The sequence below is a fragment of the Equus przewalskii genome, chromosome 3 (genome assembly GCF_037783145.1).
Source record: "Equus przewalskii isolate Varuska chromosome 3, EquPr2, whole genome shotgun sequence".
In the NCBI taxonomy this organism is placed as follows: Eukaryota; Metazoa; Chordata; class Mammalia; order Perissodactyla; family Equidae; genus Equus; species Equus przewalskii.
This window is the reverse complement of record NC_091833.1, coordinates 57361974-57386981: the sequence shown is the minus strand read 5'-3', so window position 1 is coordinate 57386981 and position 25008 is coordinate 57361974. Positions and strand designations below refer to the sequence as shown.

Sequence of the window (25008 nt, the reverse complement as noted above, 5' to 3'; positions counted from 1 at the left end):
ACAAAATTTCCTTTAAGTGGTCCACCCTCCATCCCCTCCATGATATGCATAAATTCTTTGAGGGACTGAGTCTGAGTTTCCTTTATCCCTTCCCCCTTTGTGGTCTTGCCCATAACAGGTGATCAGGTCTCTCTGAGGAGTGAATTATTCCCCTCTTAATTTGATAAGGGAGCGTTGGCCTCCGAAATGGTTTCATGTGATTGTTTGTTAGTATGAAAGAAAATGTGGATTAATCTCCAAGTCTCCGTACTTTTATACTGAAATCGTCTTCTATCAGCCATCCAAGAATCTGTGACTTCCTTTACTTAATTGTAACAGTGAGTATGGCTGCACACATCCCTTCCTCCTTAGCCATTTAAAACTACCAGAGCATTTTATAAAGAGGGAGAAAAAAATCAGAGGCTTTCTTCTTAATTCTCGATAGTTTTATCAATATTAATGAAACAGCATGAAAAAGTTTCTTGCAGGGAAGACAAAGCGGGCCACTGGGTACCAAGAAAATAGAGTTGCCTTCTTGTCAGCAAGTAACTCTCCTCTGAGTGAATCTGGTTGCTTCAAAAATACGGAGAGGTATTTCTTGTGGCTTGATTTCCTCTCCCATCTTATCTGTAGGAGTCCCCGGATCCACAATAGAATCACCCTGGCATATGCTTTCTCCTTCACTGTTTTGATACTGAAAAAGGAATACCGCATTGCCTAGCACAATGTTTGCACAGCATGCCCATGGCTTCAGCTGAGTCTTGAAAGACTTTGCGGGTTATGACATTCCCCTAAATGTGCTGAGCTTTCTTTAACCTTTCATAAAACATTGTGATCTTTATGGACTGTATCATATTGTGCAGTAATGTGCTTTATTGTCCACAGAATAAGCTTTTCTTAAAGATAATTGGAAAGCTGGAAATGGCTGCTATCGGCTGATTTTTAAAAAATACATTATTTCTGAAATGGGGCTGGTGTAATAATGACCCTATCTGTTCAAGATTTAAGATTTGTCTTGGCAGAGAAAATTGATCCATTTCACCTTTGTCTAATGGAAATTTTTATCTAGGATTATCTGTTTATGTAAATGAATGTTCCTCTGAAAGGGGAACTTGAGGGGCTGTAAATCTTGGTGACACTTCAGTTTCATAGGGGGGAAATTGGAAAGGATTCTAGTATTTATCTGCCTGAAATTGGTTATAAAAACAAAATTATCTTCATGTACCTGCAGCATCTGATGTTTCCTGGAATTTCATTATATTTTTGAATAATTCAGTGCAGTAGTAAGAATAGTGTTTCTATATTGCCTCATTCAGTAGTTGTTTTTACTTTTTCTATTTTCTAGTTGCTGTTTAATGCTGACATTAAAATGGAAGGGAAGGCTCTTGCTTACCCACTCTTTTAGGGATGTGATTTTTTTCTGCATAATCTTAATGGTCTTCGGCTATTGTAGGCTCATTATCTGCAAGTTATATGAAATGTATTAGCAGAATAGCCGTCATTTCTCTTTTTTAAAAAGTATTGCTTATATGAATTCTGATCTGTTTACTGAACTGAGGTTAATTTCAGAATTACTCTACATTAAACCAAATATCTGGATTCTTCAAGTTAATTTTTGGAGCAAGCTTAATCTATCTATGATACTTGGAAGTTGTAAGGTGATAACTTTGAAAAGTCATCAGTATTACTTCAAATTCTTTTTCCTCAAGTTGGAGGAAAATTGGAGCATAAGATCAACTCATTTAAATGTCAGCTAATCAGAGAAAAATTAAGGGAGGTTAAAATTTTAATTGTATTAACTTTTTAAAAGAAATATATTATTTCTTTATAGAGACTACTGAATTTATTATTACTTGGTTGTTAACAGAATTACACTGTTTCTGTGTTTTTCTTGTAGCTACTTGCTTGGAAGTCTTATTCCTTTCGATAATATTTGAGTTGTTTCACCAGGATTTGAAACAAAAAAACATGTTAGCAACATGTTGCATTCCAAAGATGACATGAATGTAATTATTTAGCTGTGTGACATCAGGACTAAAAATTGTTAAGACATTTTATTTGTTCAGCATGAGTCTGTTCATAACATAGGATAGAAAGGCAGCAACCAGGAGTAGTGTTTGCTGCCTGGAATATTCTTATAAAAAGTCATATTTGGACAACCATATTCAGGTTAATCATTGCAGCTGCCTTTCAGTATTAGAGGGACATGAACAACAAGTAGCATACAGAAATCACCTCTATTTTCCGGGAAATTGGAGGAAAATGTAGCAGTGTGCAGTAGAAGACAGGGCACTGGGCTGGGACCCAGGAGACCTGGGTCTGTCTGGCTGGAGAATTGTGTGACTATGGAAAGGTCACTGCAGCTTTCTGAACCCTACTTTCCTCATCTTTAAGATGAAAATTGAAAAACTATGCCAACACAGCTGTGCTGTGAGGAGTCAGAATAGAGGTTACTTTGATGGGGGGGGCATGACAGGAGGATGTGAGTGACTATGGGGCTTCTGGAATGCTGCCCATGGTCCCTTTCTTGAAGCTGGGTGTGATTTACATTGTTGTGTTCACTTTGGGGAAATTCCTCAGGCTGTATGTACCCGATGATCTGGGCACTTTTCTGCTTGTATATATATTTGATTAAAAAGTGTCCACAGATGCCTGCTATTTCACAGGATAGCTGGGGGAACTGTATTTGAAAACATTTAGAAAATGGTAATGTGCATTCCAATTTTAGATATAAGTCTCTGAAAAAATTTATAACTTTTTTTGTATAGATCACATGTACTGCTTTCCACATACCTCTAACTTGACTTCTTCCTTTACTTTTTTTACTGTGTGTTTCAGTACCATTATGAGGGTCCAGTAAGTTTATTTTCTACTTATGTGTATAATAAACTCTATCCTAGTTAAAGCATTGCTTTAAAAAAAGGTCCCTAAATGCAATCATATTCAGAACCAGTGCCATTATCACAATCTGAGACCCTTTAAATATTTCTTTTTACCTGGAAGATGCCCTGAACCCCCGATCTTTCATTCCAGCATTCACTCAGCAGCTTTTAAGGACATAGATAGAAAACCTTTAATTGCTCCTGTACTAACTCCCAAGCTACTCACTGTGTTCCTTACTCAGAGCACTGGATGTTCTCAAATGCTTCTTACTTTGTCCTGCATGCCCCAAATTTCTTTGGCTCTTCTCTCCTTCTCTCTCTATGGAATGGCTTGGAACTGCATTTTGAAGATGTACAGAACCCTGACCGCAGGTGTCTGTGTAGGAGGGAGGTGGGGCAGGGCATCAGGGCCTAGGCGGGTGGTATAAATTATTGGGCCCACAGCCTGACGATGTTGCATATCAATCCAAATCCTGCTTCATGTTTCTGTTTTTAATCTGTTCCTCCTGTTAAGGAGCATCCACCATTTTTTTTCACTAGAGCGAACTCTCAGCAGCCCTGACTATTGACTGTCTAATCTCAGTATCTAAGTTGATTGCAAGGGCTAAATACTGGGAAAGCTACATTTCCCCAACTGCTGAAGGAGGACTGTCTCTCTGTGTGGACCCCAAATTCAAGATATACTTTTCCCTGTTGTGGAAAGAATGTGGGACTACGAGTTGGAAACCCTGGGTTCTAGTCTCCTCTACTCTGCAACCCAAGCCACCTTACAGAATGGGTTGAAGCATGCTGTCTCATCAGGAACATGGAGATAATAACTGCTCTCTGCCTAATCAGGGTTGTTGTCAGGATTTAATGAGAGAAAACATGCTCAAATGTTTTGACAACTATAAAATGCTTTGCAAAGTTAAGAAATTAACAAATAGGATTTTCATGCTGGATGCAACCTTTTAAAACATCTAGTTCAAGTTCAACCTTCTAAATTTTTTTTTTTTTTTTTTGGTGAGGAAGATTGGCTCTGAGCTAACATCCGTGCCAATCTCCCTCTATTTCATATGTGGGATGCTGCCACAGCATGGCTTGATGAGCAGTGTGCATGTCTCCACCCAGCATCTGAACCCATGAACCCTGGGCTGCCAAAGCAGAGCATGTGAGCTTAACCACTATATCACTGGGCTGGCCCCCAACCTTTTAATTTTAAAGATGAAGAAAGTATAATGCTCTTCAGTTTTTCATATCAATGTTAAAAATAGCTCTGTGATAAAAATAGTTACAAAATTGATATGTTCTACTGAACAAAAACCTTTCATTTAAATATTTAAAATCATGAAAACGTAAGGGATAAATATTTGAATCACTGAAGAATTCTTTGCTTTACAAACTATTTCCTTTAAGTAGCAAGCCCCCTCCCCCAGCACACTAAAAATTATTCCTATACATATCTCTTGTATGAAGCTAGTGGTAGACATTTAGATTAATTATTATGAAGAAATACGAAGTCAGATGCTTCCCAGAAACATTCCAGAAATGCGAGGCCTTTAGGAGACAGATTAAAACTTCAGGGCTATGGTAGAAAGTAGGAGATTTGTGAACCCAAGAGTAGGAGGCTTTTCTAGCTAAGCTGGAGCTCCTTCAGGATGGGAACTCTGCACTGTTTATTTTTATGTGGTACGAGGTAGCTTCATGCAGAAGGAGGCGAGAGTTTCCACAGTAGGCCAACCTAGGTTTGATTCTGGCTTCACCTATTGCTGGCTGGGTGGCTTTGGGGGCCTCACTAAGCTTTGCTTTCCATAGCAGGAAATATGCAGGGAAGCACTTACCTATTGGAGTTGGCAGCACTCACTGAGAAGACCTTGAGTTCCTTTTTCCCTCCTGCAATCTCAGAGTCTGATATTGAGGTCTGAAGAGGTCCAATAAATAATACCACCTTTCCCTGCCTGAGGACCAATTCAGAGCCACTTGTACAGTGGACGTAATATATGTATTACAATGATGCTGTTACAAATATATGTATGTATGTATGTATGTATGTATGTATGTATCTAACATCCACTGTGCAATATATGTATCAATATCAGCTTTATTATGGATAAAAGCTGGCTTGGAGGAATGGCTTACATATGCAGTAATAATGAACTTCTTGATACAGAGTCCCAGAACTAGAGCACACAAATCAGCCATGGGCCTCCCTGTGTGAGTGTCTGTCCCTGTCGACTTAGGGTGTTGAGAGGAAGACAAGGATGTTTGCTCTCCTTGCCAGTCTCACTCTCAGGAGGAAGGAGAGTGGAAGAGGCTAAGCTACTCATGTTTAGTTTCTTCCAAACTCATCAGACTGATAAGTAACTTTCCCTCCCTGGAGACCAGGGATGTTACAGTAATGGATGCGCCTCCTTTGGGACGAAAATGTTAGCTATGAAGATCAGGATTTCCCTCATCTCCAGCACAGGGGGCATAGTGCGTAGTAAATGGGAAATACACATTTGATGGATAAATGGGTTTATATTTATCCCTAATAAAACTTTGTTTTGTTAGATGAGGGCTCTCATTTCAGGCAGCACAGAGCACTTTGGATTCTGTTTTTCTCATCTTGTAAAAATTCATCCTATTTTTACATGCTTGTTAGACCAGCATAATCAGTACACCATCAGTGTCCTGATTTGAAGTACCAGAGTCTGAACGTTTTACAATGTGGGGATGCAGGGTGGGATATGGCTTAGTCAACCTAGGAGTCAACCTGCCTTTCAAGGTATCATTCCTTCATTAACTGTCAGTGTACTCAACCAGTTTGTGATCTTCTTAGCTGCACCCCTTTTCTGATGCATAGATCTCTATTTTGGTCGCAAGTGTATCATGAGATATTTGGTCAGATACCTTGCTTACATCTAGATATGCTATGAAATAGGAACAGTTTGGTGTAATAGAAAATCTAGAGGTCAACTTCCAGCTCTGCCGTTACTTATTTAAATTTTAAAATCAAATATAGGTACCAAAGTTTCCACTTCTCATGATAACTAAGAGAATGTTTTTATCTCAAAAGCAACTTGTAAAAATCTCATAAAATTTCAACCTACTTTTTCACTGTCAACAAAAACTTGTTGGCAAATGTACTTATAACCACACATATATCTGTACTCTCTAGACATGGAGAAAGCAAAGACCCAGGCACTTTTCTCGATAGATCAGAATTCAAAAGTAACAGCAGGAATGCTAGAGGATAGTCTGGGTGGGAGAGACGCTCTCTGCGTGAACTCTTAGTTTTAGTCAGCCGTGCTGAGAACAGAAGTCACTGCCAACTGGTTAGATCTAAAATAAATAAATATTATGTGCTTGGCAGAGTAGAAAAGTCGTGCATTGCAGTAATAAAACTCAACATATTTGTCACCCAAAATAAAAAGGGCATGGTCTAAAACTTGAGGTATTTGTCAGTGTTCCTTCAAGTCAGTTTTCTTAAGTGATAATGACACATAGCCCTGCTGGATTGGGCACATGAAGTTTATCCAATGTCCTCTTGGCTGAGTTTTCCTTAGAATGTTCTTCTAAGTATAAAGGGGAGTTTAGGGGCTCCAAATGAAAGGACGGGGGCCACCAAGTGTCTCTTGATTTTTCTCTTTCACTTCTCAAATCCTAGAGAAGACCCTTATCATCTGTCAGATTATAGCTTTTCCTCCATCTGAGGCACTCTGCTGACTGCTGTCCCTGAATCTTCCTACAGAGTGGTGTAAAGTGACTCCCTGTTATCTACTCATCAAATGCAACGTCTCTGAATTTCAAATCACTCATAGTCTGGTCTCCCCCTCTTAAATAAAATGGTGACATGTTTATATCAAAATAATGATTTAAAGAATACATTTGTACTCATCATCCACTTTAAGAAATAAAATATTTCATAGACCTGACTATACCTTCTCCATTGTATTCTCCTCTTAATACCAAAGGTGGCTATTGTCCTGAATTTGAGTTTATTATTCCAATGCAATTCATCATACTTTTACTATAAATATCTGTATCCTTATGGTGTTATTTGCATAATTAAAATCCTGACGTAGATAGTACCATTATTGTATACCACAAAAAGTTTCATTTGTGATCATTATTTTTGTGAGATTTATCCATGTAAATATGAATAGCTCTAGTTCTCTCATTTTCAGTGGTGAGTAGTATTCCATTGTAAGAATGTATCACAAACCTATTTACCCATTCTTCTATTGGTGAACATTGACGTTTTCAGTTTTCACTCCTAAAACAATGGTGCTCTGGGCATTCTTTTACATCTCTCCTTGTATACAAGTGTAAAAGGGTTGTGCTGTGTTGTTTGTTTAGGGAGATTATCTAGAAGTAAAATTTTTGGTTTATAATGTATGTTCATGCTGACCTCATTTTTTAAAATAGTTAAATTACTCTCTGATGTGGTTGTACCATTACGTACTTCCACTCTCAGTGTGTAAGAGTTCCTATTGTGCTGTATCTGTGCTAATGTGTATTTCCTGACATTGACCTTTTTTGTCTGTCTGATGGGTGCAAAATGGTATCTCCTTGTGGTTTTAATTTTTGAGGTAGAACATCTTTCAATATGTTTCTTGGCCAATCTGGTTTCTTCTATGAATTGCCTGTGTGCATCTAAGGTTTCAGTACCATTTATTGACTTATTGATTCATTCTACAGTTAGTAGACATTTGATTTCCTTCCTGTATATGGCTATTATGAATAAGGCTGTTTGAATATTCTTTAACATGTCTTTTGATGTACATATTTATTAAAATCTGTTGAGTATACTCCTAGGCATAGAATTTCTATAGAACATTAGTAGGTATAGCCAAGTGGACTTCCAGTGTGGTTGTACTAGTTTTCATTCCCATCAGCCATATATGAGAGTTCTAATATGCACTTTTTTTTGCTATCACTTGATATTTTCAACTTTTAAAATTTTAACCAATCTAGTGCCCATATATGGTTTTAATTTACATTTTGTTGATCATTAGTGAAGCTGAGCATCGTTTCAAAAGTTAATTACCATTTAGATATTTCTTTCTATAAAATTCATGTACATGTTTCCTATCCATTTTTCTGTCAGACTGTATGACTTTTTTATTTATAGGAGTTCTGTGTACATATATATGTGAGCTTTTTGTCAGTTACAGGTGTTGAATATACCTTTCCACATCTGTGGTTTGCCTTTTTGCTCTAATCATGGTGATTTTTGTTGCGAAGAAGTTCCTATTTTAACATTATCACATTTCTAAAAAACTTAATATTTTTGTATCCTATTTAATAAGTTTTCCCTACCCTGACATCAAGAGACTCTCTCATAGTATCTTCTTGGAACTTTATTGCTTATCATTCATATTTACATCTTTATTCTGCCTATTAATTTTTAATATATGGTGTAAGGTCGAGGTAAAGTTTAATTTTTTCCATGTGTGTATCTAATTGTCTCAGCACCGTTTACTGATGTTTTTCCTTAATGCCTTACACACTTGTCATGATTCAAGTGTGTGTTTATACATGGATTTTTTTCAGGCTCTCTAATCTATTCCAATGATCTGTTTGTCCATCCTTATACAAATACCATACTTTCCTAATTACTTTAGCTTTATAAAAATTCTTAATATCTTGTAGAGCAGGTCCTCTCAATGGATATGTTGCCTTTTTAAAAACTTCATTTTCTAGATTTTGATAATGTTGATTTTTTTAATTGTTAAAAGAACGTAGTTTTTAACTTGTTATTAGCATATAAAATAGAATTGATTGTTGAATACTGCTTTTGAATAAAGTGAACTTGCTAAACTCAGTGATTTATTCTTTTTTGGTATATTTTTAATTTTTTTCCAGTTTTGTGGAGAAATAATTGACATATATGCTTGTATAGGTTTAAGATGTATGGTATGATGATTTTCAATGATTTATTTTGATAATTTATCTGTGGATTATTTGGATATTCTACATATACAAGCACATCTTCTGAAGTAAGAACAGTTTTATTTGTTACTTTCTATCCTTATATTCATATATTATTAGTTTTTTCTTGTCTTATTGCACTGGTTGGGATCTTCAGGACAATGTTAAATAGAAGAGGTGATAACGTATTTTGTAATTTTCTTCATCTAAAAAAGGAAAGCTTTCAATTTTGAGTATGTTTGCTGTAGGTGTTTTGTGACTGATTCGCACCTCCATAGATTTGCTCTTTATCTTTCTGCACTCTGATTTTTGCCCCAGTGGACTCATCGTTATGCACTGCATCATCTGGACCCCTTGTCTACTGAATTCTGATTGGGTTTGGCCAATGAGAGGCAGTGGCAGAAAATCAGGAAGATGAAAAGAAAAATAGATGTGGTCTTTGTCCTCCCAGACACTTCCCTGTTGGACATGAGGAGGCAGTGGCTGTGTTCACCTAACACAGTCACAATTTCTCTCAGCAGAGCTCTTCTACGGTTACAGACTATTTCAGAGCCTGTTGATGGTTTCTTCCCATTGTTCCTTCAGGGATGTAACAGCTTTTTTCCTGTTGTTGCTAACTGTCAGGTGCCTCACCATCCTTTGTGGGTTCCCTTAAAAACTAAACACACCTTTCTAAATAATTCTTTCATTAACCTTGTTGATTAATGAAATCATAAGGTGCTGTCTGTTTCCTGCTGGGACCCTGACTAATAGAATACATTTTTCAGATTATGGAAGTTTTTAAATCCTTTTTTGCTAGGATTTTTAAAAACTGTGATCGGATTTAACAATTTTATCACTGCTTTTGTCTTTGGTGATTACATGATTTTTCTCCTTTAATCTGTTAATGTAGTGGATTACGTTGATTGATTTTGCTGTTTTTCCTGCTTAGGAAATATTACTTAGGGATGACCATCGAAGTACTTTGAATCTCACTTGGAATAGATCCTCTCTGTGGGCTTATTGTGGCTATACCTCAAACGTGGGATGTTATCACAGACTGATGATACTGTATACATGCCAAGAGGATATGAAAAGGTGTATTACTCAAATTATGAGCCTTCCTGGGGACAGCAGGGCAGGCCTCCCAACTGGGTCCAAAAACGGCTGAAAGAGCAGGGAAGGTAGACTGGCTTGGGCTTTTTATATGGTGGTTAGGGAGTGGGCAGGGATGAGCACTCCCATGCAGGAGTAGGGGCTTGCATGGTTTGAACCTCCCACTGGTGCTAAAGGAGGGAGAACCTGGGCTTTCTTATTAGCTTTCCCAGATGTGGGGCAGAAAGGGAAGAGGGAAGAGGGACACTTATAAGATGTCAGCAGTCACACATCAAAAAAATAGAGTCACACTTTATTATAGGGGTTATACCACTAAGAATTAGATTCATTTGTCTTATTTTCATATTTCATGACTGCTCTTTGAATGTGTTTAACTATCTTTGGGAAATTCATGAATAATTTATAAGGGGAAATGAGTTATATATAAGGGAAAAAAAATCAGATTGTCATCAGACTTTTCAGCAGCAAGGCTTTATGTCCGTTTAACATATAGTTACAGGTCACCTTTTACTTCAAGGAAGTTTTCTTGAATTATAATTCTTAGTCTATGTTTTGTTGCAATGATTTGGTTTTCTTTTCAGAGACTCCTATTATATACGTGCTATGGACTGAATTATGCCCCCTCCCCCCAATATTCATATTTTGAAGCCCCTAACCCTCCGATGTGATGTTATTTGTAGATGGGGCCTTTGAGAGGTAATTAGATTTAGATGAGGTCATGAGAGTGAGGTCCTCATGATGAGATTAATGTCCTTATAAGAGAAGACACTAGAGAGCTTGCTTGCTCTCTCTCTCCACTATGTGAGAACACAGGGAGAAGGTGGCCGCCCATAAGTCAGGAAGAGAGCCTTCACCAGGGAACAGAATTGGCCAGCCCTTTGTACTTGGACTTCTCAGCCTTCAGAGCTGTGAGAAATTCCTGTTATTTAAGCCACCCAGTCTATAGTATTTTGTTGTAGCACCCAGAGCAGATTAATACATGTTGGATCTTGTTCTCCTTTCTTTTCTATCTGGCCTTTTTCTTTGATCCTTTTTTTAAATCTCTGTATATCTTTTTGGCTTTTAACATTTTCCTTCTTTCTGTTTTCTACTAAGTCATTGTCAACTGTGTTTATTCACTCTTGCATTCTTTAAAATTTAGTCTTCACTTCTAACATTCTAAAATATAAAAATTCTATTTTTCTCTTTTATTTCTAATTGTTTCTCAAATTCTGTTACTTCTCTTCTCAGATGTTCCTTTCCTTTGGTCATGTCATTTGTATTTTTTTCTGATTCTTATTTATGTTTTTCAATCATACTTCTGTCATTTCTCTTAATTCTTTTTGCTCTATTAGGTAACAATTTTTCCCTATTTTGTTGGCACATCTTTCTGACATACTTTTACTTTGTAGGGATGTTATTTTGATTATTACTATTTTTTTTTCTCTTTTAAAGATTGGCCCTGAGCTAACATCTGTTGCCAGTCTTCTTCTTTTTTTTTCTTCTTCTTCTCTCCAAAGCCCCCCAGGGCATAGTTGTATATTCTAGTTGTAAGTCCTAGTTCTGCTATTTGAGATGCCGCCTCAGCATGGCTTGATGAGCAGTGCTAGGTCTGTGCCCAGGATCTGAACCCACAAAACCCTGGGCTGCTGAAGTGGAGCGTGCAGACTTAACTACTTGGCCACAAGGCTGGCCCCTGATTATTGATTATTATTCTTTTTTTTTCCCGTAAAGTAACTTTGTAAGGGATTTGAACATGACCCTTTACTGTTGCTCGTTTTTAGAATTTTCTCATAATTTCAAGAGATTATGATGAGCCATGATATCTTTTCTAGCTTCACTGCTCCAGAGCGCTCTCTTCTGTTGTTTTCGTACCATTATGTCTCTATACTTCCTGAATTCTGCTTCATCTGCTCTCCTCCCACACTTTTATCTGTACCGTCTTTATCTTTTGCCTCTATTATCTCTATCCTGCTCAGCTAGATTCTACTCTAAGCACTTTTTTCTTGGCATGGGATTTTTGTCCTGTAAATGAGATTCAGTTAATTTTGATAGTTTACTGGGCTAAGATTGTTTAGCACCACCAGATCTTATTGCTGTCCACTTGCATTAACCCATGAATTGGATCTATACAATCTTCCAGTTTCAGTTACTGTTCTCGTATTGCCCCACTGTATTTACTGTTGGAAAACTTGAGAGTCTCTACATCTAAAGCTATCAGAATCCCCATCGCCTTCCCTCTGCTTCTCCTTAGACTGTTTCTGATACTACAGGGGTCTTACAGCTGATATTACAGTGATTGGTGATTTGTCTATGCTTACTCATATTTTGGAGTTTTGAAGGGTACCATATCCTCAGAAGATCTTGTCTTGTGGGTTTTTGGTATTGCCATTCTATTTTCTAGGTCTGTTTTCATGAGGGGATTAAGGAAAATTTAAAAAAACACTATCTTTCCCTAGCTTCTTCCTTTCCAGAATCTTTCTGATCCCTCATCTGTAATTATTATTATTATTATTATTATTTTTGAGGAAGATTAGCCCTGAGCTAACTGCTGCCAAATCTCCTCTTTTTGCTGAGGAAGACTGGCTCTGAGCTAACATCCGTGCCCATCTTCCTCTACTTTATATGTGGGATGCCTGCCATAGCATGGCTTGCCAAGCGGTGCCGTGTCCGCACCCGGGATCTGATCCGTTGAACCCTGGGACGCCGAAGCGAAATGTGCGCACGTAACCGCTGCACCACCAGGCCGGCCCCTGTAGTTATTTAACTAATGTCTTTCCTTCATTAGAGTGATTTTTGAGATCATTTTGGGCAGAACAAAATGCCCACGTTTAGAAAGAGATTACTTATTTTGAAAAAGTGCAAACTTACAGTAAATTAGAAAGTATACAGTAAATTTGAGAGTTCAAACTTACAGTAAATTTGAAAGAAAAAAGATAAGGTAACTATGTGAAGTGATGGATGTGTTAATTAACTTGATTGTGGTAATCATTTTACAATGTATACATATATCAAATCATCACATTGTAAACCTTAAATATATATTATTTTTGTCCATTATACCTCATTAAAGCTGAAAAAAGAGAGTATAATACAGCAAACTGCTGTGTAACTTTTCCCCAGATTTACCCTCTTCATTTTCCCCTTTTGCTTTATTACTCTCTTTCCACACGCACACGTATTGTTATTACTGTTATTATTGTCGCTACTGCACAATTTGAAAAGACGTTGCAGACATTATTCCTCTTTATTTCTAAAAACTTCAGCCTATTCTTCTAAGGAATGAGAAAATGCTCTTACATAAAAAACACCGCAGTGACCCAATTCAGTAAATTTAATGTTGAAACAATGCTATTATCTAACATATTAACATTTCAGTAGTTGTCCAAATAATGTCCTTAATTATCCAAATTCAAAATCCACTTCAGGATCTCTCATTGCATTCACTTATCAGGTCTCTTCAGCTTCATTTAATCTAGTATAGGTTCAGGGTTCAGCCTTTCTCTGTGACAACATTGACATTTTTTTAAAGAGGGGAGTCTAGTTGTTTTGTAAAATGTTCCTCAAATGGGATTTGTTTGCTTGTTTTCTCATAAGTTATGTATTTTGTCAGAAATATGCACAAATGATGTTGTGTCACTCTCAGTGTATCACATCAGGGGCACATAGTGTCAGTTCGTTCCATTTCTGGTGATATTAATTTGATTCCTTGGTTAGTGTGGTGTTCATTAGTTTCTCCACTGTATAAGTTATGATTTCTCCTTTTTAATTAATAATTTATATGTGGGGAGATATTATAAGACTGTGTAGATATCCTATTCCCCTTCAGGCTTTCGCTCAGTGGCTTTAGTGTCTATTTGTGGTTCTCGTGTATATCAGTTACTACAATGATGTTTGTAAAATAGTTTCATAATTATATCAGTCTTTCTATACTTATTATTTGGCATTTTAATATAAAGAAGTTTCCTTCTATCATCTTAAGTAATTAGCAGTATGATCTTGTGGTTTTTAAAAGTTGTATTGGTTATAATCAATTACTATCACTAATCACTTTTATGCTCAGATTTTCTCAGCTTTGGCTGATGGGAACCCCTTTAAGCTGACTTCTAAGTTCTTTTTTCATATTTCCATAACTTTTCAGGACTTCCTTACTTACTGAAACAAAAAGACGTTCCTGGAATGTGATATTCCAAGGAGCTCTGATTCTTTTTATTAGGGAATGATATTTATAAACCAAGATTAGGCATCAGGTGTGCTCATGGCTATTGCAATGTCATTGTTTTTAGATCCGCCCCCCCCCCCTTTTTTTTTCAGAAAGATCTAGGAAATGTCTCTTTCTCTCTCTCTTTTCTGATTCTGTTTCTTCATTTTTTTCTCCCTCATATTGATACTTCGATTCAATCCAGCACTACAAGGTTATTCGTAACTCTCCCCCTCTCCTTATTTGTATTTTCTTCCACAGTGAGAACCCTGGCTCCAAAAAATAAATATTTATTTAGTTACTTGCTTAATAATATAATACACTTAAAGTAGTTTTAGAATACTTCTTTTTGGGGCCGGCCTGGTGGCACAGCGGTTAAGTTCGCAGCGGGCCACGGTTCGCCGGTTCGGATCCCTGGTGTGGACATGGCACCGCTTGGCACGCCATGCTGTGGTAGGCGTCCCACATATAAAGTAGAGGAAGATGGGCATGGATATTAGCTCAGGGCCAGGGCTAATCTTCCTCAAAAGAAAAAAAAAGAATACTTCTTTTTTGCCACCACTGACAACAAACTTACTAAGTAGAATTCAAGATTTCTTTGCAATTCTTTTTGTCTTTAGACTCTGAGTATATAATCGAATTGCTTTCCTTTCCCCTTATTTTTTATGGCTGAATAGTATTCCATTGTGTGTGTGTGTGTGTGTGTGTGTGTGTGTGTGTGTATGCAGGTTTTCTTTATCCATTCATCTGTCAGTGACACTTAGGTTGCTTCCATCTCTTGGCTATTGTAAATAATGCTGCAGTGAACATGGGGGTCCATGTATCTTGTTGAATTAGTGTTTTTATTTCCTTTGGATAAATACCCATAAGGTTCATGGGCAGGGCTCTTGGTGGTGACTGTGGCCAGATAGTACAATTCACAGTGATTCACAGGCTGGTGGCTCTGAGCCCCCACTTCTTTTCTTTGCTCCTAGCTATCCCCAGACTATTCATCCATGTTGACTCTCTCCACATTCTGGGTGGGGTGAGACAGAAGTGGACTTCTTTGGCAGTGCCCCACAAAGCTGAGGACATCAGGTGCTCACTTTGCTCCTGCTTTCTCCTGCGGGAGAAATCGCAGGCTGAAGGGGTCTCTGTGCTCTCTTGAGGGAGGGTTGATGTGAGTAAACAGAAACTGTTCTTCTTACCCTCTTCAATGTGTCTATTCTCAGATTTTTTGCTACACTGGGTTTCTGAAACCTCTTCTTAGACTTCTATAAATGTGTTCTCATCTGTGGGAGGTTGTTAAAATCAGTATTTCTGTAAGAGGTTGGGGGCTGGAGCCTCCTATTCTGCCATCTTGCTGACATTACTCAGTATTCATTGTTGAATGAACAAAATTTATATTTAATTTTTGGTGGTTTCTCTCATCCTTGTTGATTTAATTGTACTTTTGAATATATAATAAACTAATCTGGTTCAAAATATCAAGACTGTACTAAAAGAAGTTTTCAAAAAATTGTCACTCCCTCTTTATCTCTTTTACCTTGTTCCCACTGCCCCAACACACACTAGTAACCAATTTTATTAATTTTCGGTTTTCCCTCCTTTTGTTTCTTTTTGAAGAACAAGTATATATATTTTCTTATCTTTCTTACACAAAAGGCAGCACATTTTATACACTTTACACATTTTTATATACTGTACTCTTTTCCCCCAGTTGACATTATAGACACCAAATTCCTTCCAATAAGTTCATAGAGACTTTTCCTGTTCCTTTTTACATTGTATGGATTTATCACAGTCTATTCAATAGTTTCCTGTGTATGAGCATTTAGGATATTTCCTTGTTTCACAATTATGGATAAGGCTACAGTGAATACTTTTTTATATTTGTATTTTTGTAATGTTTGAAGTATGTCTTCAGGGAAAATTCCTGGAAGTGTGATTGCCATGTTAAAGAGTAAATGTGTAGGTAGTTTTCTTGGATATTGTTAAACTTTCCTTCCCACATTGCACCATTCTGCATTCTCAGCAATAATGTATTAGAAAGTCCATTTCTCCATAGCCTCACCACAGGATACGTTCCAAGCTTTTGAATTTTTTCCATTCTGACAGGTGAGAAGTATTCAGTTTAGTTTTAATTTTTCTCTCTTTTTTTATGTATATAAGTAAAGTTGAACTTTTATTTTTGGTGAGGAAGATTGGCCCTGAGCTAATAATACCTGTTGTCAATCTTCCTCTTTTTTTTTTGAGAAAGATTAGCCCTGAGTTAACTTCTGCTGCCATTCCTCCTTTTTTTGCTGAGGAAGACTGGCCCTGAGCTAATATCCATGTCCATCTTCCTCTACTTTATATGTGGGACACTTGCCACAGCATGGCTTGGCAAGCTGTGTGTAGGTCTGCACCCGGGATCTGAACCGGCAAACCCCGGGCTAACAAGGCGGAATGTGTGAACTTTTTAATTGTTGCACCACTGGCCTGGCCCCTAATCTTCCTCTTTTTGCTTGAGGAAGAGTAGCCCTGAGCTAACATCTGTGCCCATCTTCCTCTATTTTGTGTGTAGGATGCCTTCACAGCATGGCTTGGTGAGTGGTGTATGTCTGCACCTCAGCGGAGCAAGCTAAGCTTAACTACTACACCACTGGGCCTGCCCCTAAAGTTGAACATCTTTTATATGTCTATGAGCCCCCCCTTTTTTTTTTTTTGCTGAAGAAGACTTTCCTTGAGCTAACATCTGGTGCCAGTCTTCTTCTTTTTGCTTGAGGAAGATGTCCCTGAGCTAACATCTGTGCCACTCTTTCTCTGTTTTGTATGTGGGTCACCGTCACAGCTTGGCCGCTGATGAGTGATGTAGCTCTGTACCTGGGAATGGAACCCAGGCCACCAAAGTGGAGCCTGCCAAACTTAACCACTAGGCCATGGGGCCAGCCCCTATGAGCCTTTTTTTAATAATATTTTTTTGTCAGTTCTCTGCTTGTGTATTTTGCTCATTTTTCTATCAGGTTTCTGAGTCTTTCTTTGCCTTGATTTTAAGAGTTCTCTGCTTATTGAAGACCTTAGCTCTTTTCCCGTTTTATGTATTGTAAATATTTTTCTTTGCTTTTCATTTGTCTTTTGATTTTGCTTATGATATTTTCTTAAACTTGTATGTAAAATATCCATCAATATTTTCTGTTATTGAATCTGCATTTTAGGTCATATTTAGAAAGCTTTTTCTCACTTGCTTTCTTCTAGTATATGTATAGTTTTATTTTTTACACTAGATCTCTGATGGGAATTTATTTTTGTATATGATATGAATTAAAGATTCTATTTTATCTTTTTCCAAATAGACATTACTAAAATGTGTATCTATGCCCATGATTTGGAATGTTACCTATATTATATAGTAAATATCTCTGTGTATTTGCATCTATTTCTGGACTTTCTATTCTATTCTTCTTGTGTATTTATGCACCAGTGTCTTTCTGTTTTATTTATAGTATGGTTAATATCTCATATGTCTTCTTCCTAGATAACTCTTTTTTCCATTGTTTTTTGTAGTTATTTATTTGAATTTTTGTGCATATTATTTATATTGCATGTTTATTTTTTAAATATAAACTTTGTACAAACTTGTCTAATTCCACAAAAAGTCTTGCTGGTATTTTTATTACTATTGCTTTACATTTGTGAATTAACTTAAGGCCATCTTGAATTTTAACTATTGTTAAATGTCAGTACCTAGCATGTTGCCAGGCTCATACAGACATTTAACAAATATCTGTTAGATGAACAAATGAATGAATAAATGAACATTTGTATGGTTTACAGGTTTTATAACTTAACTCAAATAGGCATATCCTTGAATATGTTTTATTTTAATTAAAAGTTAAAGAAGTATCTTCTTGTGATTAAAAAACAATCACAATATTAACAAGTGTATTTTTCTATCTTAAAAAAAGGTCTTCATGTAGAATTATTAAAAAACAACCACCAACTAGCTCCTGTGGCAACTTTGACTATATTAAAAAAGGCACTGGCTCCTCAAAAACTTTACTATCATTTGATGGAAAATTATCATAATATTCTGATTTTTTTTACAGGATAAGTTACTTTATTATTTAAATAAATATACAAATATATGATCTCTGTTATGTGACTACATACCCTTAGAGTTGTACAGTGCTCAACACTCACAGTTGTACAGGGCTGTCCTGTGTAATAATGTTTAAAACAGATTTGAAGTAGGGTAATGACATGAGTAATCATAAAAGTGTCATTTTCACCTGAACATAAGCCCAAATGCCAAAAGTAGGTAAATTCTTTTGAGATTTTCTCTGAAAGGGTTTCTATTAGCTTATCTGTACTCTCTCTTATGACATAATCTCTATATCTTTGCAAGAGAAGTTTTATTTACGCCGTTTAATGTGTGTACACAGAGGCACACAACTCCTTTCATTTTAAGAAATCCCAGTCGGCTTTTCAATCTTGTTGTGCTTCTTTCTCTGCTGAAATTCAGTTGCCCCAGCTATGGAAGACAGCAGCCAACTGGCACAAAACAAGAAGTACAACAGTTGGCAGAAAGGAAATTTTGTTAATGACACCAACAACGTGAGTCAATTTTCTTGTGAAAAACTGTTTGATTAAATCTATGATGGAGAAATGGCAAACTTTCCTTTTAGTCATCTCTTAACATACATGTTAGTCTTTCTTACATATAATTTTTTAATATCAATAATATTTCTTTTTTGAAAAGGGAGTAGGAGAAACAATCCACCAACAAAAGGTAAAAGCGATAAACGTTATTCGCCAGACTTTTTTGTTTGTGCTTATGAATGTAAACTCTTGTCATTTGCAGTGCCAGGTGGGCAATTAAGGATTTCTCTGGATTTATGGGCAGTTTTCCTCACTTACTCATGATTCTGGGTAAAGTTAAAAGTATCAGGTTTGAGAGCCAATGGTTGGTGCAGCTACCAGAGTGTGTTTCTCTCTTGCATCATGAACTCCATGGAAAGAGTTAAGGAATCATAAGGCAGGTGTGCTCACTTATGCATTGTTTGGATGAGCCTCCATGAGCTTTCATAGACACCTAACTCGGCAAGAGACAGTCTTGTAGAGGCAATGGTTTCTCAGACATGCCTGATTCGTGGCTTGGCTCTGCTGAATTATTTTAACAACAAACTAACTCCTTTAAACATTAATTTTCTCATGAGTAAAATTGGGATGTGGATATAATAAGAACAATACACTTGTGTTGTAAGGGTTAGAATAGGAAATGCTTAACGTTCTGCTAGCTATTATGTTCATTAAGTTAGGCAGATCAGGAAGTCCTTCCCAGTTAGCATTTACAAATGTGAACTGGCCAAAGTAGAGAAAGTTAATGGAGCAACATATTTGTTCTAAGTCTATGTGTCATCTCAATTCCACAGAGCAAACAAGGGTCTAAAATCTAGTATTCAGTTAACTTAGTTGTCTGGAGACAATGGGTCACCATAAGTTTTCACAATATCTTAGGAGAGTCATTCTGGTGCCTTCCAAAAAGAAGCTATTTATTCTGTTGTAAAAAAGTTTTGTAGGATGTTGTGAGACAGGAAAAAAACATTAAGCAACTGAAAATGTGTTGAGTCAATAAAAATTATGACAAAAATATCCACCATTGATAAAAACATTTTCCTCAGAGATAATACTGTCCAATAGAAAGTTCTGTGATAATAGAAGTATTCTATTTCTGTGTGGCCCAATACAGTAGCCACTAGCCATATGTGGCTACTGAGCACTTGATATGTGCCTAGTGATGGAGAAACTGAAATGTTCTTTTTTTTTTTTTGGTGAGGAAGACTGGTCCTGAGCTAACATCTATTACCAATCTTCCTCTTTTTGCTTGAGGAAGATTGTCCCTGAGCTAACATCTGTGCCAATCTTTCTCTATTTTGTATGTAGGATGCCTCCATGGCATGGCTTGATGGGTGGTGTGTAGGTCCATGCCTGGGATCCAAACCTGTGAACCCCGGGCTGCCAAAGTGAAGCATGTGAACTTAACTACTATGCCACTGGGCCAGGCTGTGGAACTGAATTTTTAGTGTTGTTCGGTGTTAGTTACTTTAAATAGCCAAATGTGGCTAGTGGCTATTGTATTGGAGAGCACAGCTTTAGGGCATCCAGGCCATAATTGGAAGTGTAAATTATTCTAAAAGGAGAGCATCCCCTCATTCAAATTTTTTAAAGACCAGTGGCATGCAGTGTACCAAAGATGATTTTCTGCTAGGTAGTGTTTGTCTATTTCTGCCACATAATTCTTAAGACTTGGCTTGCCAGCATTGAACAAGTATATCTCTGTAAATTGTTTGGATGCACTATAGTTCAACAGGACTGAATACTCACCTGACTAGGGCAGCTTGGCTGTGAAACCTTCATTCTCCCTACCCCCACCCCCAAGAGCTGTTATAAACACTGAAAAAAAATTGTGGACCATCTGTAGCTGCAGATGGGGATTTGTGGACGGCATACAAGTTGCAGTCATGGAATCAGCATAGATGCCCAAAATATGTCATCCAAATTGACCAGTCAGAATGGTGAGGAGAACATTATCTTGTTTGGATACTCGGTCTCACCAACCTACCATGGTGAATGGGTCCCTCATGGGGGTCACAGGCTCATTCTCTTTCCTCATTCTCTGAGAATACTACTGCTTTAACTTTCAGCAGGCTGGACCAGAGACTCAGGGACAGTTTCACTGCACAACCATCTAAAGTACCACAAAATGCATCGCTATTGTGATTTTCTACCATTTGATTTTTGCTACACAAAATAGGTTGTGCACAAGTAATCTTTTGACTTGTTTGAAGCAGTGAGCACTGTGAGCAGTGGCTTATATTGATTTGATTATGTTGGGAAGTAAGTTTATTTTTTTATTCGTTGTTCTTGAGTTTTTCTTGTGTGCAGCCTTTAACGTACATTATTTTACCGTGTCAAACTTAAAATCACATTGAGGTTAATAGATAAGCCATTTGAATTTCCTGAGAAGCCCACAGTTAAATAGGCAGACCATGAGGGCCATTTAAGGAAACAGTTTATTTGTGAAGCTGACAGCTTCTTTCTCTCAGACCTAGAATTTTATACTTCTCTAGGATGCCTTGGTTTGATAGATTCACATATTGCATTTGTTTAAGATGCTTTTGCAATGATATTGCATCACAGGCCAATTTGAGCCCTTGAATCTGGTAGAATGATCCAACAGAGAATACCAGTGTGGAAGAAAATGAACCAGAGCACCATTAACCCCTGTCTTCATTTTAGAATGCTGGGCTTGAGGAGACTCTGAAGGAGTGTTTTAACTTACAGAAAGATGTGGAATGTTTTATAGGGCTTTAGAAGGAGGAGGCTGGCAGAAGTTCAGCCAGTTTTTGGAATACTTGGTTAAGGACAGTTGTCAAAGGAGATAGAATTTGTTCTGTGGATGAGCAGCAATTGTTGGGCAATTTGGATTTTATCAAGAGAGCTGGAGCAGAACATTTAGGGGCTAAGCCCCTAGAGGGTGCAAGAGAGTAGGGAGGAACAACTTCAGGGGACAAGGATATGCAAGGGCCACTGTGGAAGATTTGCAGTCCTTCAGCATCTCTCACAACAACTTGTGCAATTAAATAGTTTAGTAGTGCTTCCTTTCCAGAAGGCACAGTTAGGCTAAGAAAGCCCATAGTTCCATGGGTTTTTGTGGACTGAGGAAATGCATATTCTGAGGTGGGATCTGAACCAGGCATTTTGGGAGCACAGTGGCTGTGGCCATGCTATATGGGAGCACTTACTCCCCACTCCTGTCTCTGGGAGGAGCTTGATCAGAGGATCCCTGGATCCCTACTGGCCCCTCTCTACCTCTGGCCTGAAAGGTGAGTGTGTCCCAGTCCCTCCGAGGCCCACACAGAGGGTACAATCCAGTCAGCTCACTTTGCTTGGCAGTGAAGTTGGCAGCATAGCTCTGCACATGCTGGTCCAGGTGCATGTGCCCAGGTGCGTGAGTCTGATTTGGGGAAGTACTAGCCAGCTTTGCTGCCATGGGTGGCAGCAGAACTCTCCCATATTCTCCAGCCCAACTTTACCAGTAATACAATTGACATTTTGATCTCCATCTGTTTGAATTTTGCATCTATTTCTCCACTAGTTCCAAATTCAGGAAGGAGAATAGGGTGATTTAATTATTGACCTACCAAACCTCGACAAGCCTAGGAAATCTTGGGATAATCTTAAATAATACTACTGTTGGTATGTGAAGAAAAATGTATGAGTGTGAACTGGGCCACTTTCTGAATTCACTTCAAACTAAAATTAATAATAATAGTGATAATAATCACTGTTATTAAACACTTAATATGTGCCAGGTGATGGCCTAAGTACTTTATATACCGTTATCTCAGTTCAACAACAAATATGTTAGGTTTATACAACGATTAATCCCATTTTTTCAGGTGAAGAGGTTGAGGTTTAGGCAGGTTGAGTAGCTTGCTCAGGGTCACACTGCTGTGGGTGGTCATTACTGCCACACAGTTTGTCATATGCTTGAGCTCTGCGTATGTCTCCTTGGGCTGGGCCGACCCACACTCTCAGCATTTCCTGGTGACTTAGACTGATGGCCACTTGAGGATACGACCTTAAAACTGCCTTCACCTTCCTCCAGATTCCCTTGCCCTTGCTTCTGTTTCCATGTCCGGACCCAGAAAGATGCCTCAGACCCCACTCTGTCTTGGTGATCCTCTGAGCTCTTCTTGTCTCCTTTTACACCTTGGCTTTCCCATGTAGTATTTTACTTTGCTCATATGCTTGGCTTTGTGGTCTAACCTACCTTGGTTATGAATATCAGCTATAATTTTAGTTCCTCAGAACTTAGTCTCTTTCTCTCTTTCTTCCTAGCAGAGGAATATGATTCAGAGGTGTTGAAGGGAGGGCATTTAGACAGTAAGCTTATATTTGCAATGTCCGAAATAGTCATGTGGTCCTATGATCAGAAAAGAATTATTCCTCTGAAATAGCCTTTAGTATTTGCTTTATCTACAAAGCAATGCCTTTTTGCCTCTTGGAGAAGAAGGCCCGGCACATGATCATGAGTGGCTGTTGGTGCACAGGTGAGTGTCGTCAAGGTGAGGCTGAGATATCTGGGCTCAGAGTCAGGTGCTAGGAGAATGTGGGGGACGCCAAAAACTCAAATCAGGGTATTAGCAGATTAGATGCTGTGTTGGCGAGTCCCATAGAGAAACCAGTTTCAGGTCTAAATGTGAAGTCACAGTCAGCAGGAGTCCTTGAAGAGGAAGATCTTGGGGGGTGAGGAAGGCCCAAGAGCACTTGGGAATCTGAGGATCACTTTGTCTTGAAGGCACAGCCCTGTCTCTGTGGGGTCTGACAGCCATCTCCTAGGTACAAGGACTCACTGTCAATGATAATCCATTTTGCTCGTCTGGGGAATCAATGAATATTTATCCAGTCTTTATTATGTGCACAGCACTTGTTGGAAGTAGACACTATAATAGTGAACAAACTTTATGTGCCAGTGAGGGAAACAGATAGGGAGGTTAGTAGTCAGAATACAGTGTGGGAAGTGCTTTTATAGGGCCCTGCAGGAATATCAAGGAGGGAGGGACATCAAACCAGCTGTCCTTGAGGCCTCAAGGAAAGCCTCCTGTAGGCAGTGCTGTTTAGTCTTGGATTTGCAGGATGAGTAGGAGTCAGCAGAATTTGGGGAGAGGAGTAAGAGTATTCCAGGTAATGTGCTTGAGAGTCCAAGGGTAAGAGAAAGCACGGCACGCTGAAATTACTGAAGGACGTTCCATGTATCCCCAGCATAGAGTGTGATACGGGGAATATTGAGGATTGACACTGTAGAGGATGGCAGGCGTCAGGTCAAACAGGCCTTGAAGCTCATGTTAAGGGTTCTGGAAGCCACTGAAGGATTTTGATCAGGAGAGTGACCTGGTTAGGTGTTTTTTTTAGAGAAATTGCTGTGGCTGCTCAGAGAACAGAATAGAGGACTATAGGTTTGGAGGCAGGGAAACAGTGTGGAGGTTGTGAAATAACCACAGATGTGAGATGTGATGGTGCTTTGAATTGGGGTAGTAGCTGCATGATTAGAGAAGTGGATGGACTGCAGGATCATTTAGAAGTTGAGGTCTGCAGGATTCCATTGTTCATTGGTGGAGGACTTGAAGGTGAGGCTAAGGGGGCATTAAGGATGACTTCTAGCTTGGTGCCTGGGCACCTGGGTGCATAGGACAGCTGTTGTCTGAGATAGAGAACACAGGGGAGAATCAAGTTTCAAGGGGACACTGATGACTGTGAATTTAGACTGGGACATGCTGAGTGTAAGGTGCCTGTAGGATAAGCAAATGGACCTGTCCCGTAAGCAGTTGGAGCTGTGGGGCTGAAAGGCAGAGCTGGCTGGCAAGGGAGTCTGCTGTCCAGAGAATGCAGCTGGCCCCTGAAGCTGCAGGAATGGATAAGACAGAGAGCTAGTGTGTATAGAGGGACAGGATAATTTTTAGTGCCCTCAGTACTGGAAAGTAATATGTAGTGTTTGAATAAAACTTGAAAGTTTTCTGTGCTTTACTATGAGCAAAAGATTTCTAAACTCATTATTACTTTATGTAGTTTCAAAAAGATCAGAGGATTGATCACTTTCCTTTATTGCCTAGGGATGGTTGAGGTTGTGATTTTCATTTAATATATTGAACATTCCTGTTCCAATAAGAAAGGCCCGTTTTAAATACGATACAAACTTAAAAAACTGCTGTGAATAAATTTCATGTTTTATCATGATAAGACAACGGTTACTAAGTATTTATTGATTCCACCATGGGTGCTTATGTAATAGCATTTAATAGGAAGTATACTTCTTGCCCTTTTGGCTATTAATCTTAAATAGGCACATCTGTCATGGAAACTGAAACTGAAGATTTATCAGCAAGAAGGTAGAAAAGCATGCTGCAGGGCCATATTTCTTTCTGCCTACCCTCTCTGACCTCCCCGAGGCTG

At 38.2% G+C, this 25008-nt stretch overlaps 1 long non-coding RNA gene across 3 annotated transcripts in view; it reads left to right on the top strand.

Annotated features, from left to right (window-relative positions):
* Nucleotides 1-25008, top strand: part of LOC139082292 (uncharacterized) — a 312080-nt gene that overhangs the window by 47732 nt on the left and 239340 nt on the right. Inside the window, exon 3 of one of the 3 annotated variants that reach the window (XR_011538145.1) lies at nucleotides 18515-18606. The exons of the other annotated variants lie outside the window; for them this stretch is intronic. This is a non-coding gene — a long non-coding RNA (uncharacterized lncRNA). The remainder of the gene's footprint in view (nucleotides 1-18514; nucleotides 18607-25008) is intronic. 3 annotated transcript variants of the gene reach the window in all.